The sequence below is a fragment of the Mobula birostris genome, chromosome 22 (assembly GCF_030028105.1).
Source record: "Mobula birostris isolate sMobBir1 chromosome 22, sMobBir1.hap1, whole genome shotgun sequence".
NCBI classification, from domain to species: domain Eukaryota; kingdom Metazoa; phylum Chordata; class Chondrichthyes; order Myliobatiformes; family Myliobatidae; genus Mobula; species Mobula birostris.
In genome coordinates, this window is record NC_092391.1 from 53,291,429 (window position 1) to 53,307,324 (window position 15,896).

Genomic DNA, 15,896 nt, shown 5'->3' on the forward strand with positions numbered 1-15,896 from the left:
TTATATTTGGAGATATATATGTAGTTGACAATCAATTTCCTCTGAACTTTGAGTGGCCACGTGCTTCTACCCTGTGCCTTCAGAACCAGACCCACCCCACCCACCAGGCTGCAGGAAGGTGGGGGTGAAGCTGGACTTTGGCGGCTATCTGACAGGGCTACTGACCTCAGCAGCCAATCCTCACCTGGGCAAACCATGTGAGGGGAGGCGGTGGGCTGGGACTCTGCAGCCCAGAGGAAGAGCGGAGATCTCCTTAAGAGGCTGAGAGTGGACGTGGTGAGGAGGTTTCCAATCGAGGACCAGAGCCTCAGATTAGAAGGATGTCCCTTTAGAACAGAGATGAGGAGGAGGACAGAGATTAGCCAGAGGGCGGTGAATCTATATAATTCGTTGTCACAGACAGCAAGTCATCGGGTATATTTAAAGCGGAGGTTGATCTGTCCTTGATTAGATGGGGTGTCAAAGATTACAGGGAGAAGGCAGAAGGACGAAAATAGATCAGCCATGATCGAATGTCAGAGCAGACTACATGGACTGAATGGTCTCGTTCTGCTCCTATGTCTTATAGCTTTATGAAATGTTATGGCTCAGTGTTCCTCTGTTCCGGAGCTCACGGCTGCAGTGTAAGGGAGAGGCTGCTGAAGACTGGGATAAGGTAGTGAATCCATGTGGTGACCTACCCCAGCAGATATGGTTTGCCGGAGGGTCAGACACTGAAACAGAGCGGTGGATGCTGAGGGAGTTGGCGGGCACGATGTCGGGGAAGGGAAACGAGCCTGAGGTGGATGGGGTGGTCCTGGAGAGCTGCTTGGCAGGCTGCAGGGTTTAGTCAGAACAGTGCAGACACCCACCTCTCCCTTAACCTTCACCACTGAATCAGCCTGGAAGCCTGAACCACGGGCACAACGTGCCAGAGAGGAGACAAGTCAGAGGCCAAGGTAACGTCTCCAGTTCAGAAGCCTCGGTCGACCATGATGTTTGTATCAGGTACTGGAGGCCTTCAGCCCAGGGAGGCGAGCTCCTTTGCCCCAGCCCTGAGAGCCGAGCATGTCCACGGACCCACAAATCAGCTGCACACCGCATTATGGAACAGGCTGGATGAGACCCACCAGCCCATCGAACCTGTAACTCTCTGTTCCTCCCCCTCTCTCCCTCCTTTCGTCACTCTTTCCCTCCTCCCTCCCTCTCCTCTCCCCCCTCTCCTCTCTTCCATCTCTCTTTCTCTCTCCCCCCTCTTTCTCCCTCCTCACATTGCCTTTTTCCTCTCTACCCCCTCTCTTGCCCTCCCTCTCTCTCCAGCCCCATTGTTTCCCTTCTCCTGCGATTTTTCCCACCTGTCTCTCCTCTCCCTTTCCGACACAGTGAAACCTCTCCTGTCCTCACTCTCTGACGGGACAGAATTCCTGCCACTGACAGGCCTTTGGGAACTTGCACACCTCCGTCAAAGCTGCTGGATTGTAGATTCTCCTACGGCACCGCCCTCCCCCCAATGCCCACAGTATCTGTGTCCGCAAGTATTGATCTGCTGATTCAAACAGTCCCTGAAGCCAGCCATTCGATACTCCAGCAGTGACCAGCCCTTCCACGAGCATTAGGGATAGCTAACTGACAGGAGCGGGAACTGGGAATCTGGATGGCCAGAGACTTTGTGTGTGGGGAGGGACAAGGACCGGGACAGTAGCTGGGACAGACAGACATAAAACCAGTTGAAATTTCATCACTTCCCAATCTTATGAACTCTATCCTAACAAATACATGTTAACACTTCGGGCCATGGAGGTGGCGTGATTCGTACGTTAGGACAGAGAGCACAGCCTCAGAATAGATAGACGTCGATTCAGAACAGAGATGAGAAAGAACGTCCTTTGTGGCTGTCTGCGGTAGGGCAAATCTCAAGAGTTGTATTCTACATACATACTTAAGTTAATAACTGTACTTTCAAATTCTTTAGCCATGGTGAATCTGTGGAATTCATTGCCACGTTTGACTGTGGAGGCCAAGTCATTGGGTATATTTAAAGGGGAGGTTGATAGGTTCTTGATTAGTTAGGATGTGAAATGCAGGAGAGTGGGGTTGGGAAGGATAATAAACCAGCCATGATGGAAGTATGGAGCAGAATCAAAGGGCTGAATGGCCTAATTCTGCTCCTATATCTTATGGTCTTATAAGTTGGTGGATGACGCTAAGATTAGTGGCGTGGTGGGCATTGAGGAAGGATAAGAAGCTCTTAGAGAGCCACTTTGACAATAGAAAAATAGAAAGCTATTTGAGAGGGAAGGGTTAGATTGATCTTGGGGTAGGTTACAGTGTCAGCACAATATTGTGGGCTGAGTGGCCTGTACTGTACAGTAGTGTGTGAATGTTCTTCATTCTTGTGAAGTAATATGAGAGGGGATATAATTTGTAGGAACGTGTGTGTGTGTGTGTGGGGGGGGGGGCGGGGGAGGGGGCGGATGTTATATATGCAGTCTGTGGTGGGTACGTGTGGAACGCCCTGCCAGGGGTGGCGGTACAGACAGCTACATTAGGGAGATTTAAGAGACTCTTAGATGGGTACATGAATGAAAGAAAAATGGAGAGTTATATAAGAGAGAAGGGTGGTGGGTGGAGATACGTCTCTACCAAAGGAGGAGGAAGGCGCTTCTTCCCTCCGCTAGTCTGAAGGTCACCCTTGGGCAAGGTGTAGCACCTGCTTAGCCCTTTCCCCACCCCACCCCCCCGATCAGGGTCACGTGAAGCCATGGGAGCAGGTGGTGACGGTCGTTTGAGCAGCTGGTGCAGATCACAAGTCCTGGTCATGTGACCACTGACACCAGGCAGACAATCTCTGAAGAGTATTGATAATGGCTGGGGTCACTCGTCTTGTAAAGACACTGCCCAGAAGAAGGTAATGGCAAACCACTTCCGTAGAAAAATTTGCCAAGAACAATCATGGTCATGGAAAGACTATAATTGCCCGTGTCATACAACACTGCACATAATGATGATTCTAATGTAGGAAGGAATGGTTAGATCAATCTAACAGGTCAACACAACATCATGGACTGAAGGGTCTGTATTTTGATGTAATGTTCTACGTTCTACCACACTGTGGGCTGAACACAAATGTTCTGTGATCAACCAGCCCGTGATCCGTTTCTCCAGCGTGGAGAACACTGGAACTGAAGGAGTGTGAGAGAATGGCCGCCTCACTTGGAAGGACTGTTTGGTGAGATGGTTGAGAGGTGAAGGGATGAGGTGTGGGATCGCGGCTCCAGACAAAGAGCCATGTGGGTCGGATGGGTGGTGGGACAGAAGCAGGGACCAGGGAGTCATGAAGGGACAGGGGGAGGGAGAGGACCAGATGTCTGATAAAACCATAAGACATTGGAGCAGAATCAGGCCATTTGGCTCATTAAATCTGCTCCACCATTCCATCATGGCTGACTTATTATCCCTCTCAACCCATTCTCCTCCAACCTTTCGCAGCCCAACTAATCAGGAACCTGTCAACCTCCACTTTAAAGATACCCAATGGCTCAGCCTCCACAGCTGTCAGTGACAATGAATTCCACAGATTCACCACCCTCTGGCAAAAGAAATTCCTTCTCATCGCTGTTCTAAATGGACATCTTTCTATTCTGAGGCTGTGCCCTCTGGTCTTAGAACGCCCCACCATAGGAAACATCCTCTCCACATCCACTTTATCTGGGCTTTTGAATATTTGTAAGGTTTCAATGCGATCCCCCCCCTCGTTCTTCTAAACTCCAGTGAATACAGGCCCAGAGCCCTCAAGTGCTCCTACGTTATCCCCTCTCATTCCCAGAATTGTTCTCATCAACCTCCTCTGGACCCTCTCCAATGTCAGCACATCTCTTCTTGAGAAAAGGGGCCCAGATCTCCTCAGGAGGCTCCGACTGCGGTCTGACCAATGCTTTATAAAGCATCATATCCTTGCTCTTACATTCTCATTCTCTCCACATTGAAGACACTTCCCTCAGCGCCCCGTCCCACACCTGCAGCCTGGCCTGCTGAGTATTTTCAGCACTGCATTTATATTTGACATTTCCAGTGTCGGCAGTATTTTGATTTTCAGTTACCCTTTCAAGAAGGGGGAGGGGAACTACTGTCGGGGAACCTAGAATTTGCTAAAAATAATTTTGAAGGCTTTCTGCAAACAAAAAGTGCCTTCAGTTGAGAACGTCTGAAGCTTCTGTGTGGTGGGGCTGTGGTGCAGGATTCCCGAGACCCAGGTCTGTGGAATTTCAGGTCCCAACTGCATGTCCAGGTTGAAAGTGATGAGATTCCAAAAGGGTCTATGTCCAGTTCTGGAGCATGGTGGGGTGGAGTGTCAGTGTATCCAGTCAGACAGTGTTCCTACATCAGAACTTGACCCAACTGTTCCATGCTGACCAACATGCCTCTTCCGAGCTAGTCTCATTTGATCCATAATCTCATAAACCCGTAACCTACGATGCTGACATTAGACAGGGTTCAAAGGAGATTTATGGAAGTGATTTCGGGACTGAAAGGCTTGCCGTACAAGGAGTGTTCGATGGCTCTGGGCCTGTGTTCATTGATATTCAGAATAATGATGGGGGAGCTCATTGAAACCTATTGAATGTTGAAGGGCTTTGATAAAGTGGATGTGGAGAAGATGTTTCCTATCATGGGATAGTCTAAGACTAGAGGACACAGCCTAGAATAGAGGGGCATCCATTTAGAACAGAGATGAGGAGTAATTTCTTTAGCCAGAGAGTGGTGAATCTGTGGAATTCATTGCCACAGACAGCTGTGGAGGCCGAGTCATTGGGTATATTTGAGGCAGATAGATTCTTGATTAGTCAGGGTGTGAAAGGTTACAGGGAGAAGATTGGAGCTGAGAGGGAAATGGATCAGCCTTGATGAAATGGCGGAGCAAATTCAATGGGCCAAATGGCCTAATTTTGCTCCCATATCTTATGGTCTTATGATCTTAAACCTTTTCTATCCATGTACCCATCCAATTGTCTTTGAAATGTTTTTATTGTACCTGTCTCCCTGACTGAGTTAGGATGTCTAACTCAGATCTTCGCAATCCAATCCTTCACTCCCAGTTCAAAGTAAGTCAGCGAGCCCTTGGTGGGCAAAGGAAATGCTTCATAGATAATATTGAAAGGACTAGGTAAGGTGGATGTGGAGAGGATGTTTCCTCTGGCCGGGGTATCCAGAACTAGAGGGCACAGCCTCAAAACTGAGGGGTGACCTTTTAGAACAGAAGTAAGGTGGAATTCTTTTAGCCAAACAGTGATGAATCTGTGGAATACTCTGCCACAGACTACTGTGGGTTTACTTAAAGCGGAAGCTGATAGTTTCCTGATTGGTTGGGCCAACAAGGGATACGGTGAGAGGGCCGGTGTATGGGGTTGAATTGAATTTGAGATCTGCCATGATGAGATAGCAGAGCGGACTCGACGGGTTGAATAGCCTAATTTTGGTCCCATGTCTTATGGTCTTGTAATGTCAAGATCAGCTGGAAGAAATTCAACATTAAATCTAAAATCTGGGAAGACTTTGCACTCAGTAGGTAGAAATGAAGGAAATCTGTTCAAGAGGGAGGTGTGCGACATGAGACCGACCTCTGCTGTATCGTGGAGAACAAGCGGCAGCGACTAAAGGAGAAAGTGAATGAGGAAAAGGTTCAACCACTAACCACAGCCACCACTCCCTCACGAGCACACTGCACCTGGATACATGGATCTTGGATCTGCCTCTACGGCCACCTGAGAACCCATCGATAGACAACCTCTCTGGGGAACGTACATGATACTCGGCTTGAGTGACCACACTACCTGCCTCAACCATGTCCTCTGGCAACTCATTCCACACACCTACCACCCGTTGTGTAAAAAAGTTACCCTTCAAGATCCTCTTAAATCCTTTCCCTCTCACCCTACACCAAGAACCCTCAAGTTGTTGTATCCCCAGTCCTGGGGTAAAGGCTGTATGCACTCACCCTGTCTGTACCCCTCATGATATCAGACACCACTGACACCCAAACCCAGGATATTCCGGAATTGGATGTAGACCTTCTCGGAATTTCACCACGTTCTGTATCATGGTGAGCATTCTAACTGGTTGCATCGCTGTCTGGTATGGAGATTTCTGTACCTCCTTCCTGATGGTAGCAATGAGAAGAAGGCATGTTCTGGGAGATGGGGTCCTTGGTGATGGATTTCATCTTTCTGAGGCACTGCTCCTTGAAGATGTCCTGGATACAACAGAGGCCAGTGCCCATAATGGAGCTGATTAATTTTACAACTCCCTGCAGCTTATTTCGGTCTTGTGCAGTAGCAACCCCGCCCCCCCCGCCACTCCCCTCTCGTACCAGACGGTGATGCAATCAGAACGCTCTTCACGGGACATCTGTAGAAATCTGCGAGTGTTTTAGGTGATAGACCAAATCTTCTCAAACCCCTTCAGTGTGACATGGATCAAGAAGTGGGGCCGCACGGCAGAGGGAGTTGCCTGTGACTCCACCCTGAGTCTAAAATGTTTTTAAACTCTCCATGGTCTTGCCCCTCCCCATCTCCGTGACGTCTTCCACCGTCCACATCATTAAGGACCCCCCCCCCCCCCCCGCCATCACCTGGGACATGCCCTCTTCTCATTGCTACCATCAGGGAGGAGGTACAGGAGCCTGAAGACTCACATTCAGCGATTCAGGAACAGATTTCTGAATGGACGGTGAACCACGGACACTACCTCAAGACTTTTACCTCTCTTTTTGCATTACTCATTTAAATTAATTTAATACACTGCTTTGCAATTTACAGCTTTACTCATTGCAATGGTGAGGGAACACATACCAATCCTCACTGAGGGACCGGAAGTGGGGAGAGAGAGCTATGTCAAGTTCCTGGCTGTCAATATCTCTGAGGATCTAACCTGGACCCAGCATATCGATGCAGCTACAAAGAAGGCACGACAGCGACCGTATTCCATTAGGAGTTTGAAAAGATTTTGTGTGTCACCGAAGACAAGCAAATTTCTACAGATGTACCATGGAGGGCATTCTAACTGGCTGCATCACCGTCTGGTTATCGGGGTGGGGTGGGGGGAGATTGCACAGGGCTGGAATAAGCTGCAGAGAGCTGTCAGCTCCATCATGGGCACCAGCCTCCCCAGTATCCAGGACATCTTCACAGAGCGATGCCTCAAAAAGGCAGCATCCATCATGAAGAACCACCCCCACCCCCTGTCGACCCAGGATGTGCCCTCTTTGCATTGTTTCCATCAGGGAGGAGGTACAGGAGCCTTAAGCCTCAATGATTCAGAAACAGCTTCTTCCCCTCTGCTGTCCGATCTCTGAACCCATGAACACTACCTATCTGTGTCCTCTCTTTTTGCACCACATATTTAATTTAATTTTCTGACAGTTACTTATAATAATCTGTAGTTCAAATATTATGTATTGCAATGTACCGTGGCTGCATAGTAAATTTCACAACATTCGCCAGTGATATTAAACCTGATTCTGACTCTGTCTCGAGTACCCATTACAAGGGGGTACACTGGTGATTCATTGGTGACATTCTGCACGTTGCAGAGAATTGTTTCATTCAGAATCACTCCAGCAGAATGTCTCCATTTACAAAAAGTTCAAAGTAAATGTATTATCAAAGTACAAATATGTCACCATATACAACCCTGACATTCATTTTCCTCTGTGCATCCAGGGTACAGACAACACAATACGTAAAATCAATGAAAGACCGCACCCAACAGCACGGACAATGTGCAAGAGACAACAAACTATGCAAACACAAAACAAAAAGTCCTTGAAAGCGAGCTTGGGCAGAGACAGCTTCAGTGTGCTGACAGGGCCAGGCTGGGTAGCGGTTAGCGTCATGTTACTGCAGCTCAGGATGTTGGAGTTCAGAGTTCAATTGTGGCTACCTCCGTAAGCAGTCAGTACATCCTCCATTTTCTTCCCACAATCTACTAACCGGTACAATTGGTCATTGTAAATCGTCCCATAATGAGCCGAGGGTTAAATCGGTGGGTTGCTAGGCAGTTTGGATCGAAGGGCCGGAAGGGCCTCTTCCGCGCTGTATCTCAATAAATAACTACGCTAGCAAGAGGACGCAGACAGTGCATTGAGAAGACTGGGCACGGGACGTGTCCCCACTGCAGGTGTGGGACTGCTGGAGGGGACATGGGGAAACACCAACAGCCCCACCGTGAAAGAGCAGTGGGCGGCTGCAGACCGCTGCGGGACAGGGCAAACGGACCGGGTCAGCAAACAGCAGGTAACTGAGGGGGAAAGCAATGTGGGCGATACCCCATCAAATCTGGGACCACAGCAAGAACGGGTAAGATTCACATCCCAGGGATGGAGTTCACCGATCATTCCGCGGTGACCTTCCCAAACACAGAAAATTCTGCAGGGTTCAGTGTGTTGACTATAGGGAGGATTTTTGGGAACGTGGTGGAGAGTGAGGCAGAGCGAGATTGGGGAGGGGGAGAAGGGGGAAGAGTGGGGAAAGGAGAGTGTGATAGTGGGAGTACAGAGAGAGAGCGGGTATAAAAAGAGAATGGGGATAGAGAGAGTGACAGTGGGGATAGAGAGAGCGAGAGAGACAATAGGAATAGAGAGGGAGTCAGACAGTAGGGATAGAGAGAGTGGGAATAGAGAGAGAGTGGGGATAGAGAGAATGATTGTCAGTGGGGTTAGAGACAGAGAATGGGAGGGAGGGAAGAGACAGAGAGAGAAAGAGTGATAGTGGGGATAGATAGAGGGGGGGCAGACAGTGGAGATTTAGAGAGAGAGAGAGGCAGTGGGGATAGAGAGAGAGACAGTGGGGGGAGAGAGGGAGACACACACACAGAGGGACAGAGGGGACAGAGAGAGACAGTGGGGGTAGAGAGAGAGAGTTTGGATAGAGAGTGAGGACAGAGGGAGAGACAATGGAGAAAGAGTGTGGGAATAGAGAGAGGGAGAGAGTGAGGACAGAGAAAGTGATAGTTGGGATAGAGAGAGAGTGACAGCTGGAACAGAGAAAGATATAGAGAGAGACAGTGGGAATGGAGAGAGGAGGCGAGAGTGGGGAGTGCCACTGAGTTACAGTGTGGATAGGTATAGAGAGAGACAGTGAGCATGGAGATAGGTAACGACAGTTGTGATAGAGATAGAGAAAGATGGGGGATAGAGAGAGTGAGGGAATGAGGGAGAGAAAGGGATACAAATAGCTAGGGAGAGATACACTTTGGAGATAGAGGGACAGTGAGGGTAGAGAGGGATAGAGTGTGACAGTGGAGATAGAGGTAGAGAATAACAGTGGGGAAAGAGAAAAGAAAGAGGCAAAGGGGATAGAGAGAGAGACGGTGGGAAGAGAGAGAGAGACAAACAGTGGAGGTAGAGAGAGAAGCTGTAGGGATAGAGATAGGGGGTTGTGAGACAGTGGGGATAGAGGGGGGAAAAGAGTGAGAGACAGACGGAGAGGGGATAGAGTTAGATGGAGGGAGAAAGATAATGTGGATAAAGAGAGTGACTGACAGTGGGGAGAGAGATAAGAGAGTGACAGAGCGAGAGACAGTGGGGAGAGAGGGGGGAGGGGAGGGGAGGGGAGGGGAGGGGGAGGGGGAGGGGGGAGGGGGAGGGGGAGGGGGAGGGGGAGGGGGGGGAGGGGAGGGGAGCAGGAGGAAGAGAAGGGGAGGGGAGGAGAGTGGGAGAAAGGGGAGGGGAGGGGGACGGGGTTGGGGAAGACAGAGGGAGAGAGATATAAATCTGGTGGTGGAGGTATGGAGTGTGTGAATGGAGCGGGAAGGCGGGGGTTAAACTGGCAGCGGTCGAGGGTCGAGGGCCGAGGGCCGAGAGCGGTTTAACAGCCTAGATGTTTCCAGCAGGAAATCTGAAGTGACAACCTGTCATTGTTACCCCTCTCAATCACCCCCCCACCCCCACACACACCTCGTCTGCCCCCTCCACCCGGTCTCATCCCCGATTTCACACTCCCGGCACTGTTTCCCTACACACACACACACCGGGCAGTCGTTGCCTCTTCCTCCCCCGCTGTTTGACCGGGAGCGCCGGCACCGGGAACTGGTGAGCCACAGCAGCCCGATCCCGGGGACCGGAGAGAGTGGCAGAGATCCCGGGAGGGGGCAGAAAGGGATACCGGGAGAAGTGGTTCCGGATACCGAGGGAGAAGGTTCCCGGTTACCGGAGGTTCCTGATACGGGGACGGGGTGGAAGGGGGGCGTGGGATACGGGTACCGGGAAAAGCGGCACCCCCGGCCCTAGGGTACCGGGGGAAGCGTGTGTCTCATTACCAGTGGAAGAGAGTGCCCGGTTACCGGAAATTCCTGATACCGGTAGAAGCGGCACCCGGGTCCTGGGATACCGAGGTAAGCGGGTATCTCATTGCCGGGAGAAGAGGGTGCCCGGTTACCGGAGGTTACTGATACACAGGTGAGCGCAGTGTCCATCCCCGGTGGATCCGGACACCGGGAGAAGAGGATCCGGATACCGGGAGTTCCGGGAGAAGCTTTTCCTCCCGGTACTCCGATACCGTGGGAAGTGGGTGTCTCTTTACCGGGGTTTTCAGATACCAGGAGGGTGCGGCGTGTCCGATTACCGGTGGTTCCGGATACCGGTGGAGAGCGGCGTGTCCGATTACCACAGGTTCCGGATACCGGGCGGCGGCGGCGGCTGCGGCGGCGGGGGCGGGGGGGTTGCAGGGTATACGGTTACCAGGGTTTTGGACACCGGGCTGGGGGGGCGGGGTGTCCGATTACCGAAGGGACTGAAGGGGGGGAGGGCAGGGGATCCGGTTACCGGGAATTTTGAAGACGGGGAGGGGGAGGGTGCGGGATGTCCGATTACTGAATGTTCCGGATACCGGGGTGCGGGGTGTCTAATTACCGGGGTGTTGGATATCGGCGGAACGGGATGTCCGATTACCGGAGGTTCCATACCGGGAATGCGAGGGATCCGGTGTCCGGCGAGTACGGCCGGTGCGCGGGCCCACCGACCGCTCCAACCTCCTGGCCTGTTCGCTGCGCGTTGCCGAATGTGTGGAACCGCAGCCCGGCTGCTCCGCGAACGCGCTCGGTGATTTCCCGGGGGCGCGGTGCCGATCCGCGCTCCCGAACGGTGCCGCGCCGGCAGATGTGTCCGCGTCCTCCCGCCGCCGCCGCACCGTCACCCACAGCCGGACCGGCAACGCCGCTCCTGGAACCTCGACCGCTTCTCACGGCGGAACCTCGGCGAGACAGTACTGAGAACCGGCACCTCCCCCACAGCACCCCCTGTTCGACACCCCCTCCCCCGCCCGACACCACACCATCCGGACACCCCCTCCCTCCCGTCCGACACCACCCCCCGGACACCCCCTCCCCCTCCGTCCGACACTACCCCCCCCACCGGACACCCGGCCACCCCCTCCCCGCCATCTGACACCACCCCCCTAACACCACCTATCCCCAGCTGATATCATACCCCCTGGACACCCCCTCCCCTCACCCCCCTGGACACCACCATCCCCCCTCCGCCCCCCGGACACCGCCCCCCCCCCCCGGACGCCACCATTCCCCCCCCCGGACACCGCCATCTCCCCCCCCCCCCAGACACCACCATCGCCCCTCCCGGACATCACCATCCCCCCCTCCAGATACCCCATCATCCCTGGACACCGCCAGCCCCCCCTGGACACCCCCCATCACCCCCGGACACTGCCACTCCCCCCCCCGACACCCCCATCTCCTCCCCCCAGACGCCCCCATACCCCCCTCTGGACATCCCATCTCCCCCGGTCACCCCCATCCGACACTCCCTGTCCGACACCCCCCCCGGACACCCCCATCCCCTATCAGACGCCCCTCTCACCCAGGACACCCCCATCACCCCCCAATACCCCCATCCTCCCTCCAGATACCTCCATCCCCCCCAGGACACCCCCCCTCACCCTGGACACCCCCATCCCCGCTCTGGACACCCCGATCCCCCCTCCGGATACCCCCCATCCCCCCCCAGACGCCACCATCTCCCCTCTGGACATCCCATCCCCCGGTCATCCCCATCCAACTCTCCCCATCTGACACCCCCCCCGGACACCGCCATCCCCCCGGACACCCCTATCACCCCCGATACCCCCATTCCCCCTCCAGATACCCCCATCCACCCCAGGACACCCCCCCCTCACCCCAGACACCCCATCCCCCCTCTGGACACCCTGATCCCCTCTCTGGATACCCTTATCCCCCCAGACACCCCTCCACCTGTCCGACACCCATTCCCCAATTTCTCCCTGTTCCACCCTCTGTCTCTGCCCCTTTCTTCCCCTTCCACCATCTCTCCCGTTCCCCTCCCTCCGTCTTCCCCCCTCCATCTCTCCTCCTGCTCCCCCACGCATCTGCCCCTTCTACCCCCTCTGTCTCTGCTCTTTCTTTTCTCCCTCTGTCTCACTCCCTTTACCCACCACCGGCTTTCCCCTCCTACCCTCCTGCCCTCCTACATCTCTCCCCCCACCTTCTCTCCCCATCTTTCACCTCCCTGTCATCCCTCTTCCCCTCCTTCTGTCCCTCTATCCTCCCCCATCCTTGCCCCCTCACCCTCGCCTCACCTCCCCTCATCCTCGCCCCCCTCATCCTCACCCCTCTACATCCTCACCCCCATCCTCACTCCCCTCCTCAGCACCTCCATCATCCACTCCCATCCACTCCCACGTGCCCTCCTGCCCCCCATCCTCACGCTCCGTCTTCTGCTCACCTGTCTCCCTCTTCCCGCTCCCCTACCCACTGCTTCTCCTCAACCCCCTTCCTCCCTCTCCCCTTCCCCCTCCTCCCTCTCCCCAACCCCCTTCCACCCTCTCCCCTTCCCCCTTCCCCCTCCTCCCTCGCCCCCACACCCCTCCACCCTCTCCCCTTCCCCCTCCCCCTCCCCCTCCCCCTCCCCTCCTCCCTCTCCCCAACCCCCTTCCCCCTCCTCCCTCTCCCCAACCCCCTTCCCCCTCCTCCCTTGCCCCCACACCCCTCCACCCTCTCCCCTTCCTCTCCCCCTCCCCTCCTCCCCTCCCCTCCTCCCCTCCCCTCCTCCCCTCCCCTCCTCCCCTCCCCCTCTCCCCTTCCCCTCCCTCCTCCCCTTCCCCTCTACCACCCCCTCCTCCCCTTCCCCTCCCTCTCTCCTTCCACTCTACCACCCCTCCTTTTCCCCTACTCTCTTCTCCCCCACCCCTCCCCCTCTCCATCACTCTCATCTTCCCCTCCCACCATCCCACATACCCCCTGCTCTCCAACCACATTTCCTCACTCCTCACCTCCAACCACGCTAGCCGAGGTCACCGTGGTGGAGTAGCGGTTAGCGTGACACGATTACAGTTTGGGCCATTCTGCAGTTCAGGGTTCAATCCCAGCGTCGGCTGTAAAGAGTCTCTGTACGTCCTCCCTGTGAACCACATGGGGTTCCTTCCACAGTCCAAAAAATACAAACCAGTATGGCTCATTGGTCATTGTAAATTGTTCTGGGATTAGGCTTAGGGTTGCTGGGTATTGTGGTTCACTGAGATGCTCAGGCCTGTGTCTCAAAATCAAATTAACACTTAAGACACTGGAGCAGGATTAGGACACTCAGGCCATTGAGACTGCTCTGCAATTCCATCATGGTTGATTTATTATCCCACTCAACCCCATTCTCTTGCCTTCTCTGAATAACTGTTGATGCTCTGACTATTCAAGGACCTATCAACCGCTGCTTTAAATATACTCAATGACTTGGCCTCCACGTCAGCCTGTAGCATTCCTTGCCCTCTGGCTAAAGAAATTCCTTCTCATCTCTGTTCTAAAGAGTTGCCCCTCTATTCTGAGGCTGTGCCCTCTGGTCCGAGATCCCCCACTATAGGAAGCATCCTCTCCAAATCCACTCTGTCCGAGCATTTTCAATATTTGATATGTTTCAATGAGATTCCCCCACCCTCACCATTCTTCTGAACTCCAGCGAGTACAGGCCCAGATCCATCAAACATTAACCTTTATATTCCTTGAATCATTCATGTGAACCTCCTCTGGACCCTATCGAATCCCAGACACATCTTATTAGATAAGGGGCCCAAAACTGCTCACAATACTCCAACTGAGGCCTCACCAGTGCCTTATAAAGCCTCAGCATTAGATCCTCGCATTTATATTCTAGTCCTCTCGAAGTGAATGCCAACATTGCATTTCCCTTCCTCACCACCAACTCAACCTTTTAGGGAATCCTGCACAAGGTCCTCTGAGTCCCTTTGCACCTTAGATATGTGAAATTTCTCCTTGTTTAGAAAATAGTCTCTGCTTCTATTTCTTCTCCCAAAGTGTGTGACCGTACACTTCCCTGCACCATATTCCATCTGACACTTCTTTGCCTGTTCTTCCAAGATGACTAATTCCTTCTGCAGGCTCCCTGCTTCCTCAACACTACCTGTCCCTCCACCAACCCACCTATCATCTGTAAACTTGTCCACACAGCCGTCCGCCATCCAAATCATTGACATATAACGTAAAGAGAATTGGTCCCAGCACAGACCCCTGTAGAACACCACTAGTCACCGGCAGCCAACCGAAAAAGGCTCCCTTTATTCCCACTCTTTGCCTCCTGCCAATCAGCCAATCTTCTATCCATGCTTTCCTGTATACCATGGGCTCTAAACAGCCTCATGTGCAGTACCTTGTCAAAGGTCTTCTGAAAATCAAAGTACGCGACAAACACCGATTGTCCTTTGTCTATCCTGTTTGCTATTTCAGAATCAGAATCAGGTTTAATATCACTGGCATGTGTTGTGAAATACATTGTTATGCAGCAGCAAGTACATTGCAATAGATAATAGAAACTGTAAATTACAGTAAGAAGTACGGATACTTTTTAAAATAGTTAAATAAATTCAAGAACAGCTTCTTCCCTTCTGCCATTCGATTCCTAAATGGACATTGAACCCAACTTCACTTTTATTATTTCTGTTTTGCACTATTTTTAATTTAAACTATTTACTATGCATATCTACTGTAATTGATTTATTTTTTCTATATTATCATGTATTGCATTGTACTGCTGTCACTAAGTTAACAATTTTCATGACATACGCCAGTGACATTAAACCAGATTCTAATTCTGAAAAAGTACAAAAAGAGAAAAAATATCAGTGAGGTAGTGTTCATGGGTTCAATGTCCATTCAGAAATCGGATGACAGAGGGGAAGAAGCTGGTCCTGAATCACTGAATGTGTGTCTTCAGGCTCCTGTATCTCCTCCCTGATGGTAACAATGAAAAGATGGCATGTCCTGGGTGATGGGGGTCCTCAATGATGGATGACTCCCTTTTGAGGCATCGCTCCTTGAAGATGTCCTAGATGCTACGAAGGCTAATGTCCATGATGGAGCTGACTAAGTTTACAACTCTCTGTAGCTTACCTTGATCCTGTGCAGTCCCCCCCCCCCACCACGCCATCGGAGCCAGTACATCTGTAGAGTGTCTTTGGTGACATACCAAATCTCCTCAGACTCCTAATGAAATATAATCACTGCATGACTGCTTTGTAACTGCATCAATATGCTGGGTCCAGGTTAGGTCCTCAGAGATGTTCACACCCAGGAATCTGCAACTATTCACCCTTTCCACCATTGATCCCTCAATGAGACAGGCACCTGTTCCCTTGTCTTACCCTTCCTGAAGTCCACAGTCAGTTCTTTGGTCTTACTGATGTTGAGTGCAAGGTTATTGCTGCAGCACCACTCAACCGGCTGATCTTGTCAGGTAAGATTAAGGAGACCATGCTGACATTGGCCTACTTTATCATGTGACTCCAAGTACCTCGAAACCTCATCCTTAACAATCAACTCCAACATCTTCCCAACCACTGAAGTCAAGCCAGCTGGCTCATAATTTCCTTTCTTCTGCCTCTCTC

General features: G+C 52.3%; 1 protein-coding gene across 2 annotated transcripts in view; it reads right to left on the reverse strand.

Moving 5' to 3' along the window:
* The window catches only part of rimbp2b (RIMS binding protein 2b), a 190,325-nt gene extending 179,166 nt beyond the window's left edge, over positions 1-11,159 (reverse strand). The window contains exon 1 of one of the 2 annotated variants that reach the window (XM_072240777.1): positions 10,939-11,159. The gene's annotated coding sequence lies outside the window, so the exon portion shown is untranslated. Of the gene's footprint in view, positions 1-10,885; positions 10,919-10,938 lie in introns of those variants that run through there. The other variant, XM_072240779.1, reaches the window with a different exon arrangement.
* Between the last annotated feature and the right edge of the window lie 4,737 nt (positions 11,160-15,896).